The sequence below is a fragment of the Haliotis rubra genome, unplaced genomic scaffold (genome assembly GCF_003918875.1).
Source record: "Haliotis rubra isolate DU_JTF1 unplaced genomic scaffold, ASM391887v1 Scf911, whole genome shotgun sequence".
Lineage (NCBI taxonomy): Eukaryota > Metazoa > Mollusca > Gastropoda > Lepetellida > Haliotidae > Haliotis > Haliotis rubra.
Genome location: NW_025767648.1, coordinates 374,970 through 386,463, shown reverse-complemented (window position 1 = coordinate 386,463; position 11,494 = coordinate 374,970). Strand labels below are relative to the sequence as shown.

Genomic DNA, 11,494 nt, shown 5'->3' with positions numbered 1-11,494 from the left:
CACACACACACACACACACACACACACACGCACACGCACAGAAACCATATTTGCCTATAAAAGGTGTGGTCCTGTGACCTAATATCCTGAGATATACATCGGTGTGTGTAAGTGTTATCTCCCTACAAGTCAATATTTCAAAGTCTATTTATGGACACAGCACAGACCCACCTTTAGCACTTTCGTCATTATTGCGTCGTATGAAATGCACCTGACAAGTCCACAGTAAATCATGTCTACTATCACAGGTGGATTCAGGAGGTGTCGGGGTTGGGTCCTGGGTGGGTGCGTAGGCGTGCACTTACCCAACACCACCCTACTACCCCAAATAGTGTATTTATTGACCATTGAATAATGAAGTGTACATCCCCAACCCAACCCACCCCGCCCCCACCCCCTTTCTCAAAACCTGTATCCACCCCTGTACACTGAATACTGATGCAATCACTTGGGTAATCATCCTTGATTTATCGAATAAGTACGTCTATTTAGTCTCTGCAGACGAGGGCAGACGCTGTTCACCCGTGTGTTTCACAACAAACGTGCAACTCCAGATGATATTACATGCATACAGGGAATATGATGATGTAAAATGAAGACATTACTTACTTAGTTAACTGTAATTAACTGCAGAAGTTCTCCCTGTCTCAACTGGGTTTTGTGCCTGGAATTCACGTATAGGGGAATCACCTTTACACCAGATCACGTGGTGCGTTTCCTGATCACCCATTGGCACATTTCTCACACAATGAAACATTCGTCACATCTCGCCCCTTTCCGTAACCTTTAAATCGGGTTGTCCCGGAACAACACGACTGGGTCACGAATAAATGAAAGATAACACAAAAGTTCAGACGTTTATCCTGACAACAAGCCATTGAAGAACCTATAGGGATACACAAAGACGGGTGACCAATGAACTAGTACAGCGACATGATCTCACGTTGTCACTGACCTAGATGGTAACTAGCGCTGATAAAATACACAGTACTGTTGTGCTATCAGACCCAGAAAGTAGATTGGTTGTAAGGGGGATTTATTGACAATAGCATCCTTCTCACAGGCTGAACATTGTTTCATATATTTGGTAATACGCCGTTGTTCAAACTGTTTAATGCGCGAGGTATCTTGAACTGGACATATGTTAAAAAGTTTTATATCTTTGTCTAATACACGTACTTTTGTCATGAGGACATATTTAAAATATATCGACAGTTTTGTCTCATTTCTCTAATTGCTTACATCTTTAAAGATTTTGATTATTTCACAATATGAAGGATTTTTTAAAAACCGTTAAACATTCTTAATTTGAAATACGGGAGTGGCATAAACTGTCAATACATCCTGAAGGAATATGTTTGAATAAATATCGAATCAATGGACCGACAGATTTCGGGCACTATCAATCTCCCCGACATAAATAAATTATCTGGTACTCTTCGATACACCGTCGGAGGCATGCAAATGAAATCAACCACATGATATTAACAATAGAATATCATTCCGTTAGCCACAGAAATGTAAATTAAAATAGAAGGAAAGTTTCAAAAAGTAATATCAAAACATGAGAGTGGTTTCACAACTTAAGAACATTGTTTTCAGGTAAAAATATAGATAATGAAAGAAATGATGATCAAAAAGACTGGAAGTTTTATCTGTGTCTACCAGAGGCAACGTGAGGGAATATCTATGAATACACGACGAATGTACAGTAAGTCTGACTCACAACTTTCAATTGTGGGGTAATAGACCGATCCAGTCTGTCAATCAAAACTGGCGCATGCGTCAATTTTGGCCAATCAGCAGGCAGGGCGCGCTGTGTGCATTTGTCAGACTTATTTCCGGGGTCAAACGATGCATCCGAAGCGATGTGCTTCGAATTATGCCATTTACACTCGCTATATTTATTACATATTGCTGCGGTTTGATGTGTACCTTAACAAAACCATTACGGCCAAGACAACAAAACTGGAGGCGGATCAAGAAACGCGACAGGCCTAACGATCAGTTAAATGTCTGCACCATCGTTCAGGAAACCTACGTCTGCCTGCTGATGAGAATTTGCACGAATTTCCACACTTTTGCACATGTGCAAAATCATTACCAATTGATGACAACAAATAGCAGTTGAAGACTTTGCAAGTGTTATAAACACGGACAATTCTTGTAACTACAAAATTGTTTTTGCTTAACGTTTTTAGTCACTACTAGGCATTGAGTTGGTACACCATAAAGCTCAAATGAGACAGGCGAGAAAGCCGTGACACAATGTAAACAAATCTTCATTTCGGTTAGGGTCAACCGAAATAGCAAAACTTGTTACATGAAAGAACAATGTGGCGGATATTGTCCCTCTGCTCTTAGATAGTCTTTAATTTGTCACACATTGTAGGATGTTTTAAGTTTCATAAGCACAATCTGAAGGCCTACAGTATCTTGTTAACAGAGCAAAATATTCGAGGAGTAATATTTTTTATTCAAACGGAAACATTGTCAGTGTCAGCAGTTGCCTATCATGCAATATCCAAATATCAAAATTAGTTCATATGAGTGCCTATAAAACCATGCTTTAAATATTTCAGATTTTTTATAAAGAGTTGCATGGGACTTTGAACTGAATTACCTTCCTCCATGTTGATCGAATACGAAAACTATGTGAGAAGAATAGTGACTTTCTGGAGTATTGGACGGAGTGAAATAAAGTGTATATCTTAATTACGAGAACATTATTTGAAGTTTTGTTACCACAAAAATTATTCACATATAATGGTACATTTTAGGAGTAATATTACAACTGTAATTTTGATTAATTCACTGGAAATGATAGCAAGGTACGTTTTAAGAATCTTGCTGTTTTTAGTAAACGTGGAAGGGTAATAAAATTAATAATAATCTAATCAATAATAAATAATTATTCAATTGATTGACATATCAGATTTTTTAGATTTTAAGGCAGAACTAGGCAAACAAACACCATACATATCATGGCAGGACAATCACTTGGTATTAACTTAGTTTCTTGGTTCCTGCTTTTAGATGGGTTTTTTTTAAATACTACATTTACTAATAAGATAATTCTGAAAGTGATTGCTAGTATCATAACTCATTAAAGTTATTTCAACATCCAGAAAATTTGAAAAAGCAAAGGCTACGTTTTGGTCAAACCCTGGTCAGGCATTATCCAGTCCTGGAACAGAATAACTTACAAAAATCTCAGGTGACTTTTCATGTAACGGAATAAAGATTGAAACATATTTAACCCATATTTGATGCAATTCTTCTGATAAATCATAAGGTGTTTAGGAGGTTACTAATATTTGAAGACTGAGCCAAAGCTAGTGTTTATTAAGATGGTGGATTTGAACAAATTGTTCAAGGTTTGTTGATGGTTATTTGCAAAATGAGCTTCATATTAAATTACATACTGGTTTGTAGTAGATGAACACTTCAGGGCATGTTAATGTCTGTTTTCCTAAACCTTTGTTATGACGTTTACCAAATTTTGAATCAACTTTCGACTACATTTGTATTTTGTGTAACATTCTATTTCAATGCTAGTTAATTGTTCGGATAACTGTGGATTCTCTGTTCCACAATTTTGCATCACATGTTTCCTATTTCTGGAAGATGGGTCAGCTAGTGTACAGGTGCAGACAGTAACTTGGATCTTTTTTGTGTTCTGGTGCTGTGACATACCTGTACATAAACGCTGGCAGTTCATGAAGTCCAGTATTGTGGAAGTTTGTATGTAAATTAGGATTCCACAACAAAGTACATATAGAAAAATTAAATGGAAATGATGATTAAAAAAATGATTTCCTTATATTCAGTGTCATTGTTATCATGGTGTACAGATTTTGAAGAGAGAAACTTTACTGAGAGGTGCTGCAGATCAGCTGTTGAATATTTGCTTCTGGGTATGTCCAGATACGTCCATGGAAACATATTGTTTACAAGCCCAATTACCTTTTCCAGATTTCCAAATAAGATCAAATAGGTTTACATTAATTGTACAGACAAATAAGGTGCATGAAGTAGTAGACAGGAAATATTTTCTGCTTTTTATTTACCATTCTCTTAATTCATTAAAAGATAGAAACCCATGTTTTCAGATTATTGAACTAAATTTGAACAACGCCAACGGATAAGTAAAGGCGCCACGCGCAGTGTTGATAATCTTTTTATAGATACCGAAACGATCTGCAACATGAACATGTGGTTGTGTTCACGAGTTTTAAAAAATTATAAACCCAAACAACAAAATTCAGTTATCCTTCCCCTGGTAATATCTGTGACGGAGGTGAATAATTGCCAGATAGATTAATTGATTCGAAAGAAATTACGCTTCCTACAGTCTCAGGAGCTAGTCGAGACGCTTTTTCATCGGGCATGTAACTCATTTTCACTCGCCAGTTGTAATCTGCCAGCTAAAATATATTAATTGTAAGTGAGTATACACTGCTGAATATCGCCGGCGATGGTGGACAACAAAAATAGGCTTCACACATTTTACTCAAGGGGAGAACTTAACCGAAGTCTTTGAAGTGACGAGTCAACGCTTTGTTCAACTAAATTGTAAGGGTGAGTGAGTATGATTTAAAAACGTAGAGAACACTACTCAAGTAGTGAATCAAACTACACTGGCCCAAAAAAGAAACGCATAGGTGAAAATCCAGTGTTATCAGTGATGCTTTAATAACTTAAATTACACAAAAAGTAATGATAATAGAGCAATAAAAATTCACACAGGTATTGGGACATGTGTATCCAAAAACATACAGTCATTCACAGTGGTATTGAGAGTCTCTGTTTTTGATTGCACGGTCACAAAGTCAGTATCTGGTGTGACCACCACGAGCCTCAATCACTGCTCTGCATCGCCTGGGCATAGACTGTATAAGACGTCGGATCCGCCGTTGTGGGATTCTTTTCCACTCATCCTGCAACGCATCGACAAGCTGTTGACGTGTCTGTGGTTGCGGCTTTCGGCGTCGTACACGTTGATCCAATTGGTCCAACAAATGTTCAATTGGGTTAAGATCCGGAGATTTTGAAGGCCATGGAAGAACTGTAATGTTGTTGATGGCAAGGAAATCTGTTGTAATGCGTGCTGTATGCGGTCTTGCGTTGTCATGCTGGAAAATTTCTCTTGTAGCGTCAATTACGGGAATAACATGACGTACCAGGATTTCATCACGATAGCGCACAGCATTCAAATTCCCTTGGACATGCACCAGCTCTGTTCTGTCATTCACAGATATGCCTGCCCACATCATTACACCTTCGCCGCCGTGTCTGTCGACCTCACGAACACACTGTCGAGCATATCTTTCATTTCGACGTCTGTAAATCCGCATCCTGCCATCATGTCGACACAGCAGAAACCGCGACTCGTCGCTGAACCAGATCCTCCTCCAGTTCAAGAGGGTCCATGGCCGAACGTTCCTGCTCCATTGAAGACGTACACGACGATGGTGCTGTCGCAGAACAGGTCCTGTATGTGGTCGCATCGGTCGGATTCTATGCTCTCTTAGGCGATTCCTGATGGTTTGTGCAGAGACTCGACGCAGCCCAGGAACATTGTCGGCGGTGTACGCTGCAATGATGGTCCGATTTCGCAGATGAAACACCCGGATGAAGCGGTCTTGCGCTGGAGTTGTCACCCTTGTTCTCCCACTCCTAGGACGATCTCTGGTCGAGTTGTGCTGCGTGTAGCGCTGCCAGAGACGGAAATCGTACTCTGCCTCACGTCTAGATGCCTGGCAACTGATGACTGGCTTTCTCCAGCTTCCAAGTGTCCAATGGCTCTGTTTCTGCTTTCTTTGTTTAGTCGTGGCATCTTGAGGGTCGCATATACAGAATTTCGGAGAATGAATCGCAACAGGACTGCTGGCTTTTTATACCCATTAGTATCAAGATTCAGATCCCGTATTTGCACGTGCATCATGCCTTCAGATTTTTCTACATGCAGATTATACGGGGATTTTTTCAAGGTGCTGTGTTTTGGCGAATAATCACCAAAGGTTGTGTTTGCGTGTGTTGGATAATTGTATGGGCTATATTCACACTTAATATTAACATTGACAGTCATTCCATGCCATATTTGTCGAAACAATCTACTTTGAAGATCAGAATTCAGCTATGCGTTTCTTTTTTGGGCCAGTGTATGTCATTCTGCCAGATGCGACACACCTTTCACCACTAGGTATATATATTTATAGGACATGATATTACACTCCCCGTCTCTGCTTCAGAGTTTGTGGTGTGATATCGCTCCTGCTGTTATCATTATTAGTCGGAAATAATAAATTCTGGTTCAGACAAGCCGGTGACAGAAGCATGGCAGCTGTCAACATGAAGAATTGTAGAATACTTTGTGGATAATTAAAACTTCCCAATATATACAAAAGATGTTTTTTTATCAACACACACATGCACTCAGTCACTCACACACGCACACACACACACACAAAAACACACACACACACACACACACACACGCACACGCACCTGAAACCATAATTGCCTATAAAAGGTGTGGTCCTGTGACATAATATCCTGAGATATACATCGATGTGTGTAAGTGTTATCTCCCTACAAGTCAATATTTCACAGTCTATTTATAGACACAGCACAGACCCACCTTTAGCACTTTCGTCATTATTGCGTCGTATGAAATGCACCTGACAAGTCCACAGTAAATCATGTCTACTATCACAGGTGGATTCAGGAGAGGGTGGCGGGGTGGGGTGGGTGCGCAGGCGTGCACTTACCCAACACCACCCTACCCCCAGATAGTGTATTTATTGACCATTGAATAATGAAGTGTACATCCCCAACCCAACCCACCCCGCCCCCACCCCCTTTCTCAAAACCTGTATCCACCCCTGTACACTGAATACTGATGCAATCACTTGGGTAATCATCGTTGATTTATCGAATCAGTACGTCTATTTAGTCTCTGCAGACGAGGGCAGACGCTGTTCACCCGTGTGTTTCACAACAAACGTGCAAGGACTCCTTAGAATCGATATATGGTGGCCTAGGGCAACTCCAGATGATGTTACATGCATACAGGGAATATGATGATGTAAAATGAAGACATTACTTACTTAGTTAACTGTAATTAACTGCAGAAGTTCTCCCTGTCTCAACTGGGGTTTGTGCCTGGAATTCACGTAAAGGGGAATCACCTATACACCAGATCACGTGGTGCGTTTCCTGATCACCCATTGGCACATGTCTCACACAATGAAACATTCGTTACCACTCGTCCCTTTCCGTAACCTCAAAAAGACTGGTGTTTGGACTCGTCTGTTGTAAAAAGCGTAATCCATTACAATATTGACAATACGTCTACTTTCACTATGAATGCATAAAGGGGGGTAATTCTTGTAACACAAATAGAACGGTTCAAAGCAGGTGCAGTTGCAGTGTTCAGATAACACGTTCGAGTCACACTGTGACATGTTGTTCGCAGTTTCCATAAATTATTTAATAGATATTTCTTTTGTTTCTTGTCACTATTGTATGAAATGTCTGTAAAGTAACAACCGAAATAGAAATAATACTTTCAAATTTAAGGGTACGGTAGTTGGCCATAAGTGAGTCATCATTAGTGAAATTTCCATAGACTTAGATATCGTTATCTAATACACTTTAATGTTAAACATTCGCAATTTGAAATACAGAGTTTACATGGACTGAATTAACATACATTCACTCTTCAATACTCGCCCCTTTCTGTTACCCGCAAGAAGGTTCGCCCCTTACTGATAAAGGTAGTGTGCAAAAACACCCGATCAACCAATCAGATTGCGTATAATGACGTCAAGAACTTCCGTCAAAAACATCCCACAGGAATATGTTTGTCTTATTTGTCTTAAAATAGAGCTAACTGTGTTGAATCATAATGTATATCAAGTCATACTTGTGTTAAAGGTACCACAACAATTGACATTGAGAGTCCTATTGACTGAAGTGCTCCAATGTAGTATTTTCGGAGGACAATTGGCATAGCAACGAAAGTAGATTTTGGATACACTGAATATATATCTAACACACCACGGAAATCAACGGACCGTCTAATTTATGAAACTATGAATCTCTCAGACAATTATATTTTCTGGTTCTCTTGGATACATCGGACGAAAGCAAATATAAATCAACCAGATGATATTAACAACAGAACGCCATTTAGTTAAACGTTGAAATATATAAGGGCAGTTAAAACGAATGATTCATACAGAGATTAACCCAGTCAGTATACTGATAAGGTTATGGTGTCTTATGTGGGATGACTTCACGCCCTGCTTCACCTGCAACTAATACAAGTTACCAGGTCACATATACAACAGAGGATTGCACACCACAGAACGGACCGCTGAAAGTACATGGCATAGCAACATCAACTGGAGTACTGTACAACCTAATGTATATTTATGCCACCTAATATTATCTAATGTTGTATACAGCTAGGACACGTGGAACATTTTGTATGTTCTGTTAAAATGTTTTGTGTGTAAGGGATGCACGCACACATACAACAGACACACAGAGGGAGATACATACACACACAGACACATGTACCCGAATCACGAACACACACACTCAAACTAACTCTACCATTTCCGTGTGGTTTCCACCCCAAAGATATTTAAATCTCATCACGTGATATTATAAGATGCAGTGGTTTCTTCCGCACGACATCCATGTGTCTTTAGTTTCCAGCATTATTGTCTCATCTTCCTGTTCCGATTCTTCACTCAGAGCTCATCACGGGAAACTTTCTCTTTTCAGCCTTCTTGTTTGTCCATTTATCCCCGGCTTTGTGATCAGCTTCCGTCCTCCCCATCATATCCTTGTCCTCATCAGCAAACTCTTCAGCATCTTGAATCATCTTCTTCATATATTCAGGAGAAGGCTTCTCCCCGTCGCCGTACTTAATGACAATGTTGTTCTTGTTTCCAGTTCAAATGTCTTCATCTGTTACGTACACAATACCATTCAAGTCTATATGGTAACACTAATCTGAGGCGCAGGCTGGATACCTGTAAGGTCACATTGTCCCAGGGAAAGGTTGTTCTTTGTCATGGCCCTCTTGCCCTCATAGACGCGAATTGTACTTCATCCTGGTCGTGTTCTGTTGTTGTAAACTGCTCTGTTCTCCTGATGGGGATCAATGTGTTGCGCCCGATGATCTTTGCCATGACGCCGCCAATGGTTTCAACGCCGAGACGCAATGGGCTAATGTCGTAGAAGAATATGATGTCGTTATCGCCATTCCCAACCATGACTCTTCCCTGAACAGCGGCTCCGTCAGCTACAACTTCATCAGGATTGCCTCTGTTTAGTTCCTGGATACAAGTCAGAGGGTCAGCTTCCCCCTTGTAATGACTCACCACAAAGATCACACCCATAATCTATCCACATGTGAAATAATATGTCATACCGGGTATATCAACGAATAACACAATGGTCTTCAGTGAAGACATCAACAGTTGGCATAACTGGTGCGTCAACAATACTCCTTATGAATGTGTCAAAGGTATGCCTAATGGACATAATGAATCTGTCAAAAGTATGTATAATGGTTATGTCAAATCATGCATAATGGACGTGTCAAAAGTATGTTGCATAACGGCTATCTGAAAAGCATGCAGAATGGATATGTCAAAAATATATATAATTTTAATGGATTTGTGAAAAGTATGTAAAATACGCTCACGGGCGAAAGAAAGGTCACCAAAGTCACGTTTTATTTTTTATCGTACACTAAATGATTATTCATTTCTGTAGTTCACACTTTCATCATTCAGAATATTGTAAATCCATTAATTTTCCAAACGAGGTGACGTTTCTTTCGCCCGTGAGTATACATATGCGAAAAGTATTCACATTGGGCATGTCAAAAGTTTGCAAAGTGAACAAGTCAAACCGACACAAAGGATATGTAAAGTGTACTATACATAATGGATATGTCAATCGTAAGCAAACTGATGTGTGAAAAGTATACATCTCAGGTATGTGGAGAGCGTAAATAAACGTTATGTGAATGTGGTTAATGTGGAAAGGCTTTACAGTGTGCCAGGATATCGATGTACATGACCTAATGTAATTTTCAGCTTCCTTGCTCGCTGTCACCACTCTGTCTCACCACCTACCCAGTACCTGAACCACATTAGATGGCAAGTGTGTGGACGGATGAGACTGACTGGAACTGATCTTGACCTACAAGTTTATTCCACCAACCTAACAGTGCTGGGAATGCTGTACCTGTACTCAAGGTAGCCGTGTCTTATCACCTACTCAGTACCTGAACCACATTAGATGGCCAGTGTGTGGACGGATGAGACTCCCTGGAACTGATCTTGACCTACAAGATAATAATAATAATAATACACAAGATTTGTATAGCGCCTTATTTGCTTATTTAAAAAACACTCTAAGGCGCTTAACATATAAAATACTGTATGGTGATATACAGGTGGTATACAAGTGATGCTAAAAGATGAAACATCTAACACATGGTAAAAACACATACAAGGAGTAACATTCTACACAGTGATAAAACCAGTGATACATTATATGGAATAAGCAGCTTTAAAAAGATGAGTTTTAAGAGCTTTCTTAAAAATGTCCAGTGAGGATGAATTTCTTAGGCTAATTGGTAAACTGTTCCAAAGATTAGCTGAAATGCTGTCAAAACATCTGTGGCCATACGTTACTGTACGTGTCTTTGGTTGACAGAGACGGGATTCAGATTCTGATCTGAGTGACCTGGTTGGATGATATGGCACAACAAGTTCCTGAAGATAGTATGGGGCCAAACCGTGGATACATTTATAAGCATACATCAAGATCTTATACTGGCATCTCTGTCTGACTGGAAGCCAGTGTAGCTTCTCTCTCACAGGCGTAATCTCCTCACGTCGGCTAGTCTTGGTAATGAGTCTAGCCGCACAGTTCTGCACCTTCTGTAGACGACTGGTGAGGGTTTCAGGTAGTCCACAGAGAAGACCATTTCCATAATCCAGTCTAGATGTCACTAAAGCATGTACTAGAGTCTTACAACAGTCTTCTGTGATGTATCGGCGTATGGCTGAAATACTTCTGATCTGGAAATAGCATGACTTGGCGATGGCATTCACTTGTCTCTCCATTGTCAGTTTGTGGTCGAAGTGAACACCAAGGTTCATCACAGAAACAGCTGATTTAACAGAGCTGTCTCCAACTTGTACTTGCATATCACTAGTGTCAACTTTAGGGTTCTTAGAACTGAAAATAATAAATTCAGTTTTTTCCTGATTGACTTTAAGCATATTGTTGCTTGTCCAGTCGATGACTTCTGACACACAGGCTTCCAATGCTTTCGAAGTGGGCGTCCAAGAAATCCAAGGTTGAGCAACTCTGTACATCTGCTGATCATCCGCGTAAACCATATAGGAGAGATCATGTTGTTGGCAGATGTTGCCCATCGGCTTTGAATACAGAC

General features: G+C 40.0%; 1 long non-coding RNA gene across 1 annotated transcript; it reads right to left on the bottom strand.

Moving 5' to 3' along the window:
* Positions 1-7,697: 7,697 nt before the first annotated feature.
* On the bottom strand, positions 7,698-11,218 carry LOC124264181. Its single transcript, XR_006895072.1, has 3 exons — positions 11,208-11,218; positions 11,111-11,112; positions 7,698-8,383 (listed from the first exon to the last, which is right to left on the bottom strand). It is a non-coding gene; the product is annotated as an uncharacterized LOC124264181 (long non-coding RNA).
* Between the last annotated feature and the right edge of the window lie 276 nt (positions 11,219-11,494).